The sequence below is a fragment of the Acinonyx jubatus genome, chromosome E4 (assembly GCF_027475565.1).
Source record: "Acinonyx jubatus isolate Ajub_Pintada_27869175 chromosome E4, VMU_Ajub_asm_v1.0, whole genome shotgun sequence".
Taxonomy (NCBI): Eukaryota; Metazoa; Chordata; class Mammalia; order Carnivora; family Felidae; genus Acinonyx; species Acinonyx jubatus.
The window spans coordinates 37,493,115-37,512,939 of record NC_069395.1 but is presented as its reverse complement, the minus strand read 5'-3'; the positions used below and the strand labels follow the sequence as shown (position 1 = coordinate 37,512,939).

Here is a 19,825-nt window from a genome sequence, read left to right as displayed (position 1 = left end):
GAAAGAGCATGTACGCAAGAGAACATGAGTGAGGAGGGGCAGAGAGAGAGAGAGAGGGAGAGAGAGAATCCCAAGCAGGCTCTACTCTGTCAACACAGAGCCCGATGCAGGGCTCAAGCTCATGATCTGTGAGATCATGACCTGAGCCGAAACCAAGAGTCAAACACACAACCACCTGAGCCTCCCAAACGCCCCCTAAGTTGAACCATCTTAAGTCGAGGACCATCTGTATTGAGAAATAACCAAGTATAATCTCAGCTGAAGCCACCTGTGGATTGTAGACACTGCATGATTTCAAGTATCAGTGTCCATTCTAACAGTAGGTATCACAGGAGGAAAAATTAATAGACAAACAAGAATTTTGATATTTCCCTCCTCTCCCACCTCAAACCAGATGCTACAGATAAGCCAGCTCCTTGGCTGATAGCCAGCCCTGCTGATTTCTGGCATTCACCTCCTTCTTCTTAGCTCTGTTTCACACCCTCATACAGTTCTGCTCCCAGGAGTCCGCCAGAAACAGTGGGTGAGGGAAAAGGATTAGCAAAGAGAAAAATGAAGAAACTACCACTTTTATTAGGAAGTAGTGCCCTGTTTTAGATTGGCATTTGCCTGAAAATAGACCATTCAGTCGTGCAGACTATAATAAATTATATGTAAACACCAAACACCCACGCACATTTTTTGAACATGTAAATATTCGTGTGACCCATGTGGATTTGGAGATGGTGTGACAACACCCTAAGTACAGCTTAATGGTTAAGAACTAGGGATTGAGCACAAGCTCTACTGATTACTAGCTACCCGACCTCAGGCAAGCTACATGACCTTTTCTATGATTCAGTTTCCTCCTCTATAAAATGGGAATAACATAGTATTCACCTCACGGACCAGTGGTGAGGATTGAGTGAAACACTATAGACTCTCCTTTACAGCAGCCTGGAAGGAAACAGTGACCCTAATAAGACCCTTTTTCTTCTCTGCTTTCCTCTCTCCTTGTCAAAGACTTATCTTCCCCCTCCCACAGGAGCACCTGATTCAATGCAGACTTCCTCCTTCAAGGCATCTAGCCCAAAGGACTTGCCCTCCCCTCCTTGTACGGGGGGAGCTATGTTCTTGGCTTTGAGACAGATTCTTAAATTGTCTTCTGCAGTTGCAAGTGACTCAGCGTTGCTTAGAGATTTAATTAACCAGCAATAGGAGGCTTGAAAGAAGCAAACCTCTGGGGACTTTTGCTCTTCTTTGGTTGGCTGTGAGCAGAGGGAGAATGGAACAAAAAGGAACCTTCCAGAACTTCACTGTCCAATACGGTAGCCACAGTAGCTATTGGGCACTTGAAATGTGATTGTCCAAATCAAGATGTGCTGTAAGCATAAAATACGTACCAGATTTTGAAGATTTGTATGAAACAAGAAGGTAAATTTCTCAATAATTTTTATATGTATTACAAATTTTTATGTATCTGCTTTACTTATGTTAACGTGGCTACTAGACAATTTAAAATGATCTATGTGGCTCCTGAATGGTGCTGTTCGTGATTTAATAATGGCTAATAGCATGCCTGCATTTTTAAAAAGTGACTTTAATGTAGATCTCCTTTTACCTTTATGAAGTAGGTATTATTATAACAAATTTTCAGATAAGGGCAGCAAGACCACAATCCATTCTGTGTTTGGACAATCAGTAGACTTGCTTGGCTGGAGCAGATCCAAGTTAGGGGAGAATCAGGCGGAAGAACACTGACTTGGGAATCAAACCTGGCTTCCCATCCTTGTTGTAGCATTAAACAGCGTGTGACTTCCAGCAAATTATTGCCACTCTCTTGGCCTCACGTTTTACTTAAAAAATAAAGAGGGGTGCCTGGGTGGCTCAGTCGGTTGAGCGTCCAACTTCGGCTCAGGTCATGATCTCGCCGTTCGTGAGTTCCAGCCCCATGTCGGGCTCTTTGCTGATACCTCAGAGCCTAGAGGCTGCTTCTGCTTCTGTGTCTCTCTCTCTCTGCCCCTAGCCCACTCGCATTCTGTCTCTGTCTCTCTCAAAAATAAATTAAAAAATTAAAAAATAAATAAAGAGATTGGCTAAATTAGAATTTAAGAGTGGGAGGCTAGTGGTTTATGGGCCAGATAGAGCCACAGATTCGTTTGTGTGCTTTGACCAACAAAGCCTTATAGGATTTATTTATTTATTTATTTACATACTCTTAGGTAGGGGCCGGGGCTCTGACCGTTCACCTTGGACTCACACTCCACCACTTCACACACTTTCATTACCTGCCTCAAAACCCAGGAGGCATTTGAGTTTGCAACCCTTGGCTGCAAATGCTAAACTTCAGGTGGAAGGACTCCGTGGAAGGGCTGCTGACTCTTCCTTGGTCCATGCTAATGCCAACCATTCTTAGAACTGGGCGGTCTCAAGTAGTGGGCACCAATCTACTCCAGGCCAAATTTTGGTCTCTCCTAGTTTTTGTTTTTTTAATGATGTTACCATCTTGAATTTCTAACAAAAACAACATTATATCTTCTTTTTTTTTTTTTAATTTTTTTTTTCAACGTTTATTTATTTTTGGGACAGAGAGAGACAGAGCATGAACGGGGGAGGGGCAGAGAGAGAGGGAGACACAGAATCGGAAACAGGCTCCAGGCTCTGAGCCATCAGCCCAGAGCCTGACGCGGGGCTCCAACTCCCGGACCGCGAGATCGTGACCTGGCTGAAGTCGGACGCTTAACCGACTGCGCCACCCAGGCGCCCCAACATTATATCTTCTTGTAGAATCATAAATATTAACCTAGAAGGAAACTTAAAAATAATCTATTCAGGGCAAACCTTTCATTCTGTAGAGGAGGAAATCAAAAGAAATTGAAGGCATATTGTGCTTTTATACTTGCGTGTGTCAATGACTTCATCATCTGTCTTGGCAAATATGATAAAAAGTATGATGAAATATAATTATTTTTAATTCAAATATTATGCAATTCCTTTACATGAAATCAAGGTAGAATTTTCTTCTTCTTCTTCTTCCCTTTCTCCTTCTTTTTAAAATAAAAATTCAATGGGATGGCTGGCTAGCAAAAGAAATAGTCTAGAACTGTTTCCCTTCCCTTGTGATTATGCTATACAAAACTTGCAACAACAACAACAAAATAGGTAAATGTAACCCATGCAATGCAAGTAAATAGCTAAAGGATTTTAAAGCACTGAAAGAAGCCTTTTTACAGGAATAATAGCAATTTGGATGTGAGCTACTGCTTTTGCATATTAAACACGAGTCTTTGTCTCTTTCACCTCAGTAGTGTGAGAAAGCAAAATCTGATTTGATGGGGGATTAGGAAAAGACCATAAATAAAAGGGTGTGTTGTTTCTTGAGGGACAACCTTCCTAATGGCATTCTGCCCAGAAGCCCTTTCTTTTTGGCTGACCCACGTGACCAGGATACGTTGACTAACCAGACTGAGACCCAAAAGGGTCAAGGAGAGACCACAAAGTTGATCAATGCCTCCAGGGTCCAGACTTGAGCCAGTCCTGACTCTGAGACCAGACTGGTCAGTGTTGCTGTTGAATAAACACAGTCATGAAAACTCTACACGTGATCTCTGTTTGGAGAAGCTCGAAGTCAGTGATGGAGGAGACCTTCCCCAAGGTTAGCTAGTCATAGGCACCACAGGAGTATCTGAAAGTACGATCACTCCTCAATACTACTCACAGGCATCTCTTGCCAGGAGAGAAGTCTAATCTTGGGTACATGGTGGGTACATGGCTAGGTTCAGGCAAAGAGTATCTCCTTGTATTCCTCTACCCTCAGGAAGCCAACATTCAAAAAGGGGAAAAGACAAATCTGTTTTTCGCCCACAGAAATATAAAAAGGTAAATGCTGGAGGTTGTCTTAGGGATTCAAGGAGAGGTGGAAAGAAAAAACAGCCTTTGCAAATGGCAAAAGCCAATCCAACCAACTTAAGTTGAGGAAAATATGGAAATCAATAGTAAATGGTTTGGGGAGATAAAGGTCTTCTCAATACTCCATGTTCTTTTCTCCTTTGTTTATATACTTTCCTCTAGCAACAGGACCTTAATTCACCTGTTTCTCCAACAACCTACCCATCTTTCAAGGTAACTCAGGAATCCCACTTCTCCTAAGAAGCTTCCTCTAACCCTCCAATCCACAGAGTTTCTGCATTTACTATCTGTACCATTCATTTGCCTCTTAAAGATGGCCTTGAGCTGCTTTTTTACTACATTTATATACATGCACCTCACCTTCCTGACTTGACTGTAGACCCTTCACAGGCAGGGTGAAGTGTGAGTAACAATGTCTAGCTGAGCCGAGCATAGAACTCTTGAGAGGAGACCAGGGCAACAGGCTCTCTATCAGCCATGGTCCAGGGCCTCCCTGCTTCTGCTTCCCAGCATGCCCTGGGACACTGCACTTCACTGACTCTATACCTGGTTCCCTTTTTTGTGGCCAGACAGGAACCACATTCATCTGTCCTGTTTTTTCCCTTATCAGAAGGCCAAAAAAGTGATGTTTATCTTTTTATTCAAGAGATAAGTTATCAGGGAAACAGAAAGTACTATCAGCTGTTTAGAGAGGTTTATGAGAGCAATTACCATTATCCAGATTACTAAGATTTTCTTAGAAAACCAAACCTTTTCCTGTTGAATAGAGGTGGACCATTAAAAAAAAAAGGAAGCAAAGAAAAACTCTCCACAGCTTCCTTCTGGAGGTGTTACCAGGCATCTGAGGACTTAAAAAGCAAAAACATGCAATCCAGGCTGAACCATGCATTTACATGCTTAAGATGATAAGTTTTATGTTATGTGCATTTTTACCACAATTAAAAACTTTTTTTAAAAAGTGCAGTCTGATGGGGCACCTTGTTGGCTCTGTCAGTGAAGCATCCGACTTTGGCTCAGGTCATGATCTCATGGTTTGTGAGTTTGAGCCCCGTGTTAGGCTTTGCACTGACAGTGCAGAGCCTGCTTGGGATTCTCTCTTCAATGCCTTTCCCCCACTCTGTTTCTCAAAATAAATAAACTTAAAAAAAAAAAAAAAAGCACAGTCTGGGGCCACCTGAATGGCTCAGTCAGTTGAGTGTCTGGACTCTTGATTTCAGCTCAGGTCATGATTCCAGGGTCGTGGGATCGAGCCCTGCGTTGGCTTCCATGTTAAGTGTGGAGACTGCCTAGGATTCTCTCTCTCTCTCTCTCTCTCTCTCTCTCTCTCTCTGCCCCTTGCTCCCCACCCCACAAACACCCATGCACACTCTCTCTCTCCTTCTCTCTCTCTCTCTCAAATAAAATAAATAAACTTTAAAGTTCAGTCTGTATACAATACCAAGCTTTAAAATAAGAGTAGCAAGTTGAAAATGGAAAATGGGAGAGTACAAACTTAGGGTGGAAGATGGGTTAAGCTATTTTAGCCTAATGGAAGGATGAGGGCAGTCAATAACTCTGCTATACCACAAGTTAGGTGAGGAGGAAAATAACCAGTAACATTAACTATGATATAGAGTTAGGCATTTGTTAAGAAATCAAAATTGAACTTGGAATTCAAATGGGATTGAATGCATAACTAAGTGCTAGATTCATTAGATGTCTGTTTTTATTTATAATTTTCTGCCTTTGAAAAAGAATCTGAGGTGGAGCCGAGAACGTTAATAATATTACACAGTTGAACACGTGACTTCATTCTTTTCCCTCTAAGTTAAAAGTCAGAACGTGCCAAGAACATTAAATTCCAGCCGTCCAAGTGAGGTAAGGAACAAAGGAAGGAAATGGCCACTTGGGCCGGGTGTCTTTGATGGGCGCATCTGCAGGGAAAGTTGAACACTGGAGACAGACCCTCCCGCCCAAAATATTTTTTCAAAAGCCTCCCCATTGTTGCAGTCTCCCTCAAACATATCTGACTTCAGAACATTTTTTATATATAAGATATTGAGAAAAATACCAGTAGGAGCTCATCAATTACATCATAATAATGATAGTAGCTAGCATTTGCTGATACTTAACATGCCAACACCGTTCTAAACATTTTATACTGACATTTACCCTCAAAGCAACCTACAAGGTAGGTATTGTTAATATCTCCCATTTTACAGATGAGGAAACAGAGGCACAGCCAGGCGTGGAGTGAATTGTTCAAGGTCACAGAGCTAGTAAGGGGTAATGTCAGGGTTTGAGTCAAGGTAGTTAGTTGGACTCTATAAAGCTGACATGGGCCTCACCCACCGTTGAGGACTAAAAGGCTGTGTCTACTCCCATTCCCAAAATGTCTATGTTGAAGCTCTAACTCCAATGATGGTATTTGGAGATGGGGTCTTTGGGAGGCAAAGGTTTAGATGAAGTTATAAGGGTGGGGTCCTCATGATGGCATTAGTGCCCTTCCCCATGATGGGATTAGCACCCTTGTTAATAGAAGAACTCTTCTGTCTCTGTCTGCCTTTCTCTGTCTGTCTCTCTCCTCTTTGTGTGTACAGGGAAGAGGTCATGTAAGCACACACTAAGATGGAGGTAAACTACAAACCAAGAAAAGAGGCCTCAGATCGAAACCTACCCTGTCAGCACCTTGATCTTGGACTTCAGCCTCTGGAACCACGAGAAATGAATTTCTGATGTTTAAGGCACTGGTTTATGGTGTTTGTTATGGCGGCTCAAACAGACTAAGACAAACACTATACCACATCCTCCTGCTCAGCACAGAATTGTAGGGAATGGGTGTGTAAATGTCTAGGCCACGATAAACACTAAACACTACAATGAATGCTGAAATAATACACAAGATGCCTAATGAGAGATGATTGTTGATTGATCAGTGTTGTTACCTCCTCTCAGCTCCCACTGAGCACAGGTGCGCAGTGTCTTGCCTGCCCATGGGGCTCACTTGGACACAACATTTCTAAAGGCCACTTGCCTTTAGAAACCATGCAAGTATGTTCAATATGTTAAAAAAAAATAAAACTTTCTTTTAGAATACCTTTAGATTGACATAAAAATTGCAAAAATAGTACAGAGAGTTCCTGTGTACCCCATACACTGGTATGCTACATTTGTTACAATTAATGAACCAATATTGATACATTATTATTAACCAATGTCCATTCTTACTTCGGATTTCCTTAGTTTTTATCAAGTGTCCTTTTTGTATACCAGGATCTCCTCTAGGATGCCACATTCCATTTAGTTGTCACATCCTTAGGCTCCTCTTGGCTATGACAGTTTCCTAGACTTTCCTTGTTTTTGATGACCTTGACAGTTTTGAGGCACAGGAGTTAGGCGTTCTGTAGAATGTTCCTGTTTTTCTCATGATTAGGAGGATTATGGGTTTTTAGGAAAAAGACCACAGAGGTAAAGTATCATTTTCACCACATTATATAAAAGGTACATATTATCAACATGACTTAATCTTTTTTTGATGTTGACCTTGATCGCCTGGCTGAGGTCATGTTTGTCAGATTTCTCATTACAAAGTGACTCCTTCCACCCCTTTCCATGCTGTACTCATTAGAAGGAAGTCACTGCATAGCCCACACTGAAGGAGTAAGGAGTTATGCTTGACCTTCCTGAGGGTGGGGTGCCTATGCAATTATTTGGAATTCTTCAGCACAGGAGACTTGTCTTTTTTCCCCCACTGATTTATTCACATCATTCATCTTCCTCTTCTTCTTCCTTCTCCTCCTTCTCTATTTCTCCTTCTCCTCCTCCTTTTCCTCCTGACTTTATTTTTTAGAGGAATTTCAGATTCATAGCAAAATTGAGCAGAAAGTACAGAGAGTTTCCATAAACCCCATGGCCCGCACACACACACAGTCTCCCCCACTATCAACATCCTGCAGTAGAGTGGTACATTTGCTACAATAAGTAAATTTATATTGTCACATCATCATCACCCAAATTCCCAAGTTTATATTGGGGTTCACTCTTGGTGTTGGACATTCTATGGGTTTTGACGAATGTATAATGATGTACCCACCACTGTAGAACTGTACAGAATATTTTCACTGCCCTGAAAATCCTCTTGCTCTGCCTCTTTATCCCTTTTCCCCCTAACAGTGGTTCCTCTGGCAACCACTAATCTTTCTACTGTCTCCATAGACCTGCCTTTTCCAGAATGCCATATAATTGGAATCATACAGTATATACGTAGCCTTTTCAGATCGGTTCCTTTCACTTAGTAATATGCATTGAAGATTTTTTCATATCTTTTCATGGTTTGATAGCTCATTTCTTTTCAGTGCTGAACGATACTCCATTGTCTGATGGACCACAGTTTATCTATCTCTTCACCTATCAAAGGACATCTTGGCTGCTTCCAAGTTTTGGAAATTGTGAATAAAGTTGCTATGAGCATCTGTGTGCAGGTTTTTGTGTGGACATAAGTTTTCAATTCATTTGGATAAATGCCAAGGAGGGCAATGGCTGGATCACATGGTAAGAGTATGTTCAGTTTTTTCAGAAACCGCCAAACTATCTCCAAAGTGACTGTATCATTTTTGCATTCCCACTGGCAATGAATGAGAGTTCTTGTTTCTCCACATCCTTCCCAGCATTTGGTGTTATCAGTGTTCTGCATTTTGGCCATTCTAACAGGGACATAGTGGTATCTCATTGCAGTTTAATTTGTAATTCTCTAACGACACATAATGCCTAACATCTTTACATATGCTTACTTGCCATCTGTATATCTTCTTTGGTGAAGTGTTTGTTTACATTTTTGTCCACTTTTAAAACGGGGTTGTTTCTTTTCTTAATGTTGAGTTTTAAGAGTTCTTTGTATATTGTGGATAACAGCCCTTTATCAGACGTGTCTTTTTGCAAATATTTCCTCCCAGTCTGTGTCTTGGCTTATTCTCCTGACATTGCCTTTTGCAAAACAGAAATTTTTAATTGTGATGAAGTCCAGCTCATCAGTCATTTCTTTCATATATCGTGCCTTTCGTGTTGTATTTAAAAAGCCATTGCCACACCCAAGGTCATCCAGGTTTTCTCTTATGTTGTCTTCTAGGAGTTTTACAATTTTGTGCTTTACTTTTAGTTCTATGATATTTTTGTGGAGAGCATAAGGTCTTGTGTCTAAATTAATTTATTTCACATGTAGATTCACAGTATATATCACATGTATATATCTTTTTAATACATGTATTTAAATGAATTTTATAAGAAAAATATTGGTAACATCCTAGTGACTTCTCAAGGCATAAGGGCGGCTTCAGAGCACTTTGGGAGATGTTGATCTTCTAAACAAAGACCCTGGGCCTTCCCACTTCTGCACACTTGGCCCTTGGGACTTTTTGGATACATCCAGTCCTCCAGCAAGACTGAGCTGCCCACTGCCCCTTTCCACCTTGTTGCTGCCAAAATTGCCACTTCTAAAAACACCCATCATCCCAGAAGTTCCAGCTTTCACACTGGAAACCTCCCTGGCTGAAGTAATCTCTTTCTCCCCTGGGCTCAGAAGATATACTACTTATATTTCTGTTGGAGGCCGATTCTTGGTCTGTTTTTGCTCCACCTTCAAGAATCCGTGTTTTGTCCTCATTTGGGGACAGTCCTATCCTGCTTGGGGACAAACTGATGTGATGATGGTCATCTGGCTCTTCCCAGATTTGTGTATTTTAGGTACAACAAAAACATTTGTGGGGCCCAGACAAAAGCACACATGGCGTCCCATATACACAGATCTAAATATATAAAAGTTATGAATCGAGAGAATAAACCATTGAGTACGTTTTATTCTCCTACCTTGACAAATATACCTTCAGGTTGACCTGGAAGGACCATTTCAAATTCAGAATGCTTGAACTCCTTGGGGTTCTGCACTGGAGTGGGGCAGCACAGGTAACGATGATTCCTGCCTCCCGCCCGCTCCCTGCTCCTCTTCCTGTTCCTGGCTCTCTCTCAGGTACCTCATGTGCAAACTCCATCCTGCAGTCCGACCTCTGTCCACATCCCCTGCAAACAGCTGCCCCAAGACAACTTGATCTCACACTGGCAGGGAGGTTGACCCTAGGAGGATGAGCCTGGGGAAAGTCACATACACCCTGAAGGCAGGATGAGGCAGGGCTATTTGTGCAAAGGATTCCGGCATCCCAGCTACCTGAAGCATGGTCTAAAAGAGGAGGTGGGCTCTGAGTGGCCATATCTCCTTGGCCCTGAGGACTCCTCTTCCAGCGAGGAGAGATGCGGCTGGAGGAAGCACGTTTCTCAGACACTAATGCGCGTGTGAATCTCCTGGGATCTTATTTAGTAGGTCCGGGTAAGGCCTGAGAGTCTGCATTTCTAAAAACTCAGGGGTGATCCCAGTCCTGGCGGTACAGGACCGTATTTTGAACAGGAAAAGTCTAAAGCATAGACCCAAGGCAGGTGTCCCTCTTGCCGGGGCACACCAGTACCTTTAGCACAACAGGATGTATTGTATAATAACTTACTCACCGCCATGGATAAACTACCAACAGAACTTAAGACACACTAGACTACGCAAAAAGCAATGTGTACACAACACAAAGTTGAATGCGGCATCAAGCCCACACTTGGGGAGCCCTTCACTCTAGCATGACCAGTGTCATGACAGGTGACTGTCACAGCTTGCAGCCCTACTAGTTATTGTTTTCTTCCCTTTCTTGCACACTGGAGCTCCTCCCTTGTGTGGCTCACCCTGTGTCACTCACTGACCCCTTACTGACCCATGACTGACATGTCTTTTAGAGCTTTGCTGTGTCCTCTGAGACCCTTTCTTACAAATGCATTTTCTTACTCTTCTTTGTCTTTTACTCTTTCTTCTCATGTGCTTCCCCACACTCTCAGCACATTTCTTCTGGCAGTTTCTTCAGCAGACTGGCCCCTTTTCCGGGTCCTTCTGCCCTTTCCCTTTAGCCCTCAAGCCCCCCCCCCCCCCCCAGCCCCCTGGCCAAGCCCCTGGAGCTCGTCCCGCAGCTCCTGATGCCCCTTCCCTGCTGCTGGAAAGCACCCTCCCTGAGGCCTGCCTTCTGTAGCATGGAGGCATATTCAGCCAATTCCATGTGGCAAGAGAAGCTATTTATGCCTTTCGGAAATCTCATCATTGGGGCAGGAAGTGACAGACTTCCTGGCAAAGAATTCCCAAGAACATCTTCCCGAAGGAAAAAGAGAAAACATATCTCTGACGTACGTGGATGGTTTCCTTACTCGTAACTGGCCCTGCCCCAACTCAGTGATATGGCTCAAGGCAAAGGCTCCTGCTGGTGACAGAAGCCCACTCTGTGTGACCCACTCAGGCTCGGGACCTTGGATGTGGCAGGTGTGCGACCTTGACTGAATCAAGTTGAACTTCCTGGGGCTGGAACTCTGTTTCCTATTTACTCTCTCTGCTCCTGCAGATCTTCTCATACGGAGTTGCTGAATGTTGGTTAATGCGCAAAGTTAATTTTTTGCTACAGCTTAGGGTTCGCCATACGTCAGAATGAATGCTGAGTCAAGCAGATCATGTACAGGGTACACAGAGGGATATGAACTTTCTTTTAGAAAGAGGGATGTTGGACCATGGAGCCAGAAACTACCCTCCTACCCTTCCTCAAGAAAATTCATGAAAAACCAAAAACCAAAAAACTCTACTCTCTGACTGGAACATATGAGACCTTCGTCTTGGGATTATGTAAGAGAATGGCAATAAACAGGATCTTTTCAAACAGCGACATGGTGATGTAAAGGGACCAAAGGGCCAAAAGTGAATGTTCTGTCTGTGGTTGGTGGAGACGCTGTGAGGGCTTGTTATGCTCTAGCAATGACTGAAGGCAAAAATCACTGCTGGCTGTGGTGTCTTATTGAGCCTTATGATAATTTTCCCCCAAATATTCCGTTCCAAATTCTAGTGGTCAAAGACGTGTCTCTGGCTGAAAAGGACTAAGAACCACAACACTCTACCATAAAGACTCAACGGGACTAGCCCAAGGGCAAATTGAAACAGGAGTGTTGGTCTTCAGGGTATAATTTCCTCTTCCTGCTGCAACCTTCTTGCCCACAATTGCTGGCTTCCTGGCAACACATAAAACTTACTGGTAAAAGAGTTCTTTCTCCTAGAGTTGGTAGTTTCAAGGTATACTCTAGTTAATCTAATTAATCGATGATAACATGCAAATGACATGGAATCCCCCCCTCCATTCACTATTCATTTTCATGGCGGTCTCAGAAGACCCTACCTCTCCAGTGCCTGTGAAGGTAGAAGATGGACACAGGAAGAAATCTTGGTTGAGAGATACTCCTGCACAGGTGTGGTCTTGGGACCCTCTCGGTCTATCCTGACACACCTGCTATTCTCTTTATACAAGTGGCGTTCATTGTTACTATTTGTCTGATGGGCTGGCTGATTGACAGACTTTTCTGAATGACAAATGAAGGTCCAAGGGTGTTTTCCTTAGTGGTGTCCTTTAGGATGGTGTTCAGGAAGGTTGTCTTGGGGAGGTGTCTGGTATAGCCATGATTCATACCATGATTTACACCATAACTCCCTTTCCACTTGGGAGGCTGAGGTGTGACCCTAGCTGAACCAAGTGGCTTTCCTTCCCTCAAATCAGGAGGTTGGGAGACGTGTTATTCATGTGCATTGGTTGAAATGTTCAAGCTATTGTTTCCTTTTTTAAAAATGTTTATTTATTTTTGAGAGAGAGGGACAGAGACAGAGTGCTAGTGGGGAGGGGATGAGAGAGAGGGAGACACAGAATCTGAAGCAGGCTCCAGGCTCTGAGCTGTCAGCACAGAGCCCGACGTGGGGCTTGAACTCACAAACCACAAGATCATGACCCTAGCCGGAGTCCAACACTTAACCAACTGAGCCACCCAGGGGCCCCTGAGCTATTGTTTTCTACATGTCTCATTTGTTCTTTGTTTCTTTTTTCCTCTTTGTCTTTTTTTGGATTGATTTTTTTTTTATGATTCCATTTTATTTCCACTATTGGCTTATTAACTGTATCTCTTAAAAATTTTTCTTTGGTGCTTGCTCTCTATGGTTTATAGCACACATCTTATCCCAGTCTGCCTTCGAACAATGTTTTAGTTTTATGTCACTTCATGTATAGTAAGAGCAACTTACAACAGTTTAATTTCATTTCTTCCCTCCTATCTTTTGTGCTATTGTCATATGTTTTACTCCAACATACTCTGTGAACCCCAAGATACACTGTAATGATTTTTATATTAATCAATTATCTTTTAAAGAAATTTAAAAGCAAGATAATTTTCTTTTATATTTGCCCTACAATTTGACATTTCTGGTGCTCTTTATTCCTTGGTGTAGATCCAAATTTCCATCACCTTCCACCTGACGAACCCCCTTTAACATTACTTCCAGTGCAAGTCTTCCGGGCAACCAATTATTATTGCCTTTTCTTTGTCCGAGAGAGTATTTGTTTTTGCTTTTTTTTCCTGAAAAGATATTTTCATAAGGTATATACTTCTAGGTTGATAGTTTTTACCTTCAGCATTGTAAAGATGACCCACTGTTGCTAACTTGCAAAGTTTCTGACAAAAGAATGCTATCATTCTTGTCTTTTACTCCTCTGTACATTCCTTCTTTTCCCCTTACTTTCATGATTTTAACTTTTATCACTAGCTTTTAGCAATTTGATTATGGTGTGCCTTGATGCAGTTTTCTTTATGTTTATTCTGCTTGGAATTTCTTGAGCTTATTGTATCTGTAAGTTTATAGTTTTCATCAACTTTGGGAACATTTCAGCCATTATTTTCTTCAAATTTTTTTTCTGTTCTCCCTCCTCTCCTGGAACTCAAATTTCAAGTATGCTATACTACTTGATACTGACTCACAGGTAACTGAAGGGATTTTTTTCTTAGTCTTTTTTTCCTTTGGACAGTTTCTACTGCTATGTCTTTAATGCACTGATCTTTTATTTTATATTATCTGAACTGTTTTTAATCCCATTCAGCATACTTCTCATTTAGATATTGTAGTTTTCATCTCTAGAAATTTTTAGATCTTTTTTTGCATCTTCCATTTTTCCCTTCATTGTGTTTATGTTTCCCTCTGTCTTCCTCAGCACACGAAGCATGTTTACAATAGCTGTGTTAATGCTCTTGTCTGCTGAATCCATATTCTCTGTCCTTTCTGGGTCTGTTTCTACTAATTGATCTTTCTCCCAGTTATGGATAATATTATCCTACGTTGATGCATGCTTGGCAAATTTTGCTTGGTTGTGGGACATGGTGAATTTTACATTGTTGGTTACTGCATTTTGTTGTAATCCCTGAAGTGAGGCGCTACGTGTTCTGGCATGCAGATAAGTTGCCTAAAGTCAGTTTGGTTCCTGCAAGGCTTGCTTTAAGCTTTGTTAGGGTGGATCCTGAACAACAGTGAGTTCAGAACAAATTAGCTCCACTGCTAGGGCAATGCCTTTCTGAGGAGTCTCCCAGACGCCGTGTGTATTATGAGGTCTTTCCAGTCTGGCTAAGGGGAACAGAATTCTGTGAGCTCCAGGAATATGGGGGCTCTTGCTTTCCATTGTTGTGCTCCCTCTCTAACTGACCCTTCCCACCAGCTTCATGTATTATTGTCTCACACGTGCCTGAATCACTACTCAGCCAAAGACTTGATCTACAGACCTTCAGAGCTCTCCCTCTGGGTGGGTCCATCCTTTCTAATATGCTGCCTCTCCAACTCTAGCCATCTTGGCTTCCCTGAATTCCAATCTGTCAAGCCAGTGAGACCACCAGGCTGCTTGGGTTCTGCCTCCCCATGGTGCAGCCTGGAGACTTCCTCCAGCTGGTAAGCTGAAGCGACTGTGGAATTGACCTTGGGTGTGTTTTTTTTCCCTTCTCTAAGTGACACAGCCCTGTGGTCACTATGGCCCAAAACCTGAAACCATTGTGTCATAGTTTGTCCAGATTTTTAGCTTTAAGTTTAAGTTAAGAAAATAAATTCCTGGGGTGCCTGGGTGGCTCAGTCGGTTAAGCATCAGACTCTTGGTTTTGGCTTAGGTCATGATCTCATGGTTTGTGAGTTTAAGCCCCACATTGGGCTCCATGCTGACAATGTGGAGCCTGCTTGGGATTCTCCCTCTCTCTCTCTCTCTCTCTCTCTCTCTCTCTGCCCCTCCCCCACTCACTCTCTGTCTCTCAAAAAAAAAAAAAAAAAAAAAAGAGAGATGGAATGCCTGAGTGGCTCAGTTGGTTAAGCATCTGACTTCAGCTCAGGTCATGATCTTACAGCTTGTGAGTTCGAGCCCCACATCGGGCTCTGTGCTGACAGCTCAGGGCCTGGAGCCTGCTTTGGATTCTGTGTGTGTGTCTCTCCCTCTGCCCCTCACCCACCCATATTCATTCTCTCTCTCTCTCTCTCTCTCTCTCTCTCTCTCTCTCTCTCTCTCATTACTCCATTATGGCCAAAAGCAGAAGTTTTCTCCATGCAGATATAATGATATAACATACACATTTTACATCATGATGTTTTCATTTAACAGTAGATTTTGGTCATTTTTCCATTTCACTGTATAATTTTTATAGACATTGTTTTAAACTGTGTTTACAATCATTTACTTATCAAAAAGCTATCAGTTGAGTAACTCTTATGCTCCAGGCTCTGAATAAAGCAGTGAACTGAACAGGTAAGATTGCCATTTTCACAGAGGTTTTGCTCTAGTGGAGGGAAGACAGGTAAAAGATAAGAAATAAATGAGCAAACCACAGTGATAAGAGCTATAAAACAGGGCAATATGTTAGAGAGTGACAAGGACAGCTATTGAAGATGGGTATTTAGAGAAGTCCTCTCTGAGATATGGAGTCTACTCCCTGAGTTAAGAGCAGCCATGTGCAAAGCATTCTGGGCAGAGGGAACATTAGTGCAGGAGCCCCAGGAAAGTAGGGAGCCTAGGGTACTGGAGGAACAGAGAGGAGACCAGTTTGGGTAGAGTATAGCGAGCAAGGGGAAGAGTCATGCCAGATAAAATCAGGGAAGAGACAAGGGGGCCAAGGCTTTGTGGGGCAAAGAATACCATGCAAGTGTGTAATTTATTTACTTAACTGTACCATTATATAATTAACTTACTTATTCCTGTCCTGTTGAAACTTAGGTTCTTGCATTTTGAAATGTTTTATCATAAATGACACTGCAGTAAACATCTTTGATTTTTCTTTTTCCTTTCTGTACTTAGAATTCTTTCAATATGGCAGAATTCCAGGACTGGCATTAAAGAGACAGAGGGTATGTAGCAGAGGCTGTTGCTACCGCCAGGGTCCCTTTTACCATCAGCGGTGTCCTTCCTCTAGCCCCTGCAGGTGCTGCTGACAACGCACACCTTTGCCCAATGGAGCCACCTCCCCGCATGCCTGGGAATGACACTCCTCCCTCCACAGCCTACAGTCAATGGCTGACGGGTGTGGGGAGACAAAAGCACCTACCTCCTTGACTCAATGTAGGACAAACTGCGGTGCCATTTATATTCCAGAGCTGCCAGAAGGACCAGGTGGAGGCCACATTTCTCCTGAAACCACATTCCTGCCTAGCTGCTTCCCCTCCTTATCCTGCTCCCTGTCCTCCTTTGATGATTCTTCTAGAACACTCTCCCCGAAAGTCACCTGCACAAGAATCTCCACATTAGGCTTTCCTCCTAGGGAACTCAGCCTACATACAACACGATAGGAACCTTCTGAAAATTTGATTTACTAAATCCTAATGAAGAATCTGTCTGTAGACTCACTATGCTCATTGAAGACAGTTTGACATTTGCCAAGTTACCATGAAGGGTAGGAAGCACTGGGAGGTGGTGGATACATGATTGAAGGACTAATAGGTGATGAGAAGAATGTGTAGAAAAAAGGATTAAGACTCCATCAAATTTGGACAGGTAGGGAACACAGGTCTGTGAAGACATAGGAACAGCCAGGCTTAACCTAAATGAGAACAACCCATTTGACAACATCCAGGTGAACCTGTTGTCCCTGTTCTCAGCAATAATGAGAGCCTGCAGGTCCCAGAGCACATAGCTTATTTTCCTCTGAAGGAGTCTGCCATTTGATTCCAGAGGCCCTGTGGCTTTAAGATAAGAGGACAAGAGAGCAGAAACACTAAAGCCAGGGGTGGGATCCATGGTCAGAACAAAGAAAGGGACACAATGAGAGATGGGAATGAGGGTTCAGATCAGGGAAGGAAAACTCAGGGTATCCCAATGCTTCGGTCATGATTTTCTTTTCCCTCTCCTCTGTGGGAAAAGACAATAGTCCATGGGAAAGCCTGAGATCAGCAGTGGCTATCACCCCCCTCCCCCAAGCCCCTCGTCACCCCCTGCCACTCTTGCCCACTCCACCACCTCGCCATCCACCGAAGAAAGGATCTTGGACAAGGGACCCCACATAGAGTGTTTGGAAGTACCCTCTTACTGAGAGTCTGGGCAGATTCCAACCTGGCTTCCAAAGTAGATGGTAATTCTACTGCCAAGCATTTATGAAGACGCCACGATCTAGAATCATTAGCAAATTCATCCAAATGTCAGGAATCTGAGAAAGGACCATGTGCAGGAAGGCCATCTCTACCTACGTCAGAATGAGAATGGCAGTGACTGAGTACCCCCCCTTAACCGTGGTTTTGCCTTCTGCAGTCGCAGTCACCTCTTGCCAACTGTGGTCTGGAAGCAGAGGATCCTCCTTCTGACCTGTCATCAGAGAGTCAATAGTAGCCTAACGCTATGTTGCAATGTCTGTGTCATTCGCCTCACTTCATCTCATCATAAAGGCATGTTTCTCATCTCACATCCTCACAAGAAGGGCGAGCACAGTACAGTGAGAGATTTTGAGAGAGATCACATCCATGTAACTTTCATTACAACATATCGTTATAATTGTTCTGGCTCATTACTAGCTTTTGTTGTTAATCTCTTACTGTGACTAGTTTATAAACTTTATCGTAGACATGTACGCACAGGAAAAAAACACAGTGTATATAGGGTTTGGTACTATCTATGGTTGCAGGCATCCCCTGCGGGTCTGTGAACGTATCCCCCATGAGTACGGGAGGCCTGTTATACACACCTGAAAATACCCCTTATGTACCGAACACACAGTCCTTCAAACATGGATGTGACATGTGCCTTGAGTTGCCTATCCAGGTCTGTGGCTGGGTCTCAGTGAGCCACTCGGAGGTATGGTAATAACTGAAATTTTCACAGGACCTTACAGCTTCCAAAATACTTTCATAAACATTATTATTTAGCTGCCACTCATCTGTAAGCTAGATACGATACTCTTATTATTGTTACTGTTTTCATTTTTTCAGAAGAGTACCTAGAAAGCCAGAGAAGTTAATAACTTGCCTAAGATCCCAGAGCCATCAAGAGGCAACCCTTTTCTTCTCAGTTTGAATCTTGTACAGTTCTCACGCTATCTGCCTGCCTTGTCCCCTTCCTGCTCACTGGAATCTTTTTATGTCCTGAAGTTCAAGGCTAAGAGTTCTGAGATCCTAGAAAAGGCAAGAGGGAGTTGGTCATTCATGAGCTCCAGAGCCTGCTCTCTCCCTCAAGGGTATCTTCTCATACTTACTACAGGAGGAGCATTCTATCCTACCGTTTTTTGCTTTGGGATACAGCTCCCACATCCTGGATGTAAGAAGTACTTCTTTTCCTCCCTGATTCACTCCTCTGTGGCTCCCAAGATGGCAGGCCTCTCCACACCAATGGGAAGATGGCAAGATGTGCCAACCTATCCCTGGGAGCAATGACAGTGAGCCCATGTAACAGCCTGGGTAGGAAGTGAGTAGGGGGTTCCTCTGGCTGCAGTGAATGCTGAGCACATTGTTTCTGCCCCCCGGGATCCCCTTTCTCCTGCACCTCCAGGCCTGTCTATCTAACCTGGGATGATGGAATGCCATTTCTTTCTCTCATTACTCTAAATTAAGTATCATTAGGAAGGTAAATGCTCTCCCTAAAACAAATAAATCACCCAACACACTCCAGAGAGAGATTTAATTATTTAAATTACTTCTAGATAATCTGTCTCTTTGGATTATCCAAACCACTGTTGAAAACTAACATAAAAAACAGACTCACCTGAAGCCCAGAGCCTTAGGGCTTACGCTGACTTGCAGACTGGGCACGAAGCCTGCCATGGAAGGAAGTCCGTAGTGATAGCATTTGGGAGGATTTGTCATCCCGAGGAACATGGTGGTAGTATTTTCAGCATTTGCAGGCTCTGAGTCATAGCAAAGCATGCCGCGCTGTGGGGAAAGACCCAGCTCTGGATTGGACGGCTTCCCAAGGCAGAGTCAACCGACAGGCCCGGGAAGCTCGTTAATCCTCTTCAGGGCGTCAGCACCATAGCCAACCGAAGCCATCAGTGGGCACAGATTGCTGAGATTCCTGGGCTGGGACGTGTGGGGGCCAAGACTTGTCCAGAAGATGCTACAGAAGAGACTCTAGAGTGGAGGCCCACTCCCCTGCCCCCAGGAACAAGGGCAGCTTATTCTGGGGAGGAAGGGGCTAGGGCTGTTATGGTGGCAGAGGAGCGGGGACCGGAGGAGGCTTGTACCCTCAGAGGAGTCATGCCCGCCATGCCTTGGCACAGCCAAAGTGAGCCCAACAGCCATGCCTGTGCCTGCAGTTCTGTTGGCTAACCTGGGAGGTCCCTCTAGGGTGAGAAGAGCCAGAAGATTCTGCTTCTCTGGTCGGCAACACGGAGCACTGAATTTGGCGCAAGAGCAAAGATTTGGAGGGAAAGATACGAGGCAAAAAAAAAAAGAGGTTTCCCCTGGGAACTGCTGTGGTGATGGGAGGGAGTTCTGGATCAAGTGCCAAAAACCCAGGAGGTATCTAGGAATAGACTGTGGAGGTGCTTTGTGACCTAAAGTTCCTCCCATCCCTAACATTCT

General features: G+C 43.5%; 1 long non-coding RNA gene across 1 annotated transcript in view; it reads right to left on the bottom strand.

The window, feature by feature from the left end:
• Nucleotides 1–19,825, bottom strand: part of LOC113603839 (uncharacterized) — an 80,175-nt gene that overhangs the window by 36,798 nt on the left and 23,552 nt on the right. Inside the window, exon 3 of the long non-coding RNA XR_008293039.1 lies at nt 19,008–19,174. This is a non-coding gene — a long non-coding RNA (uncharacterized LOC113603839). The remainder of the gene's footprint in view (nt 1–19,007; nt 19,175–19,825) is intronic.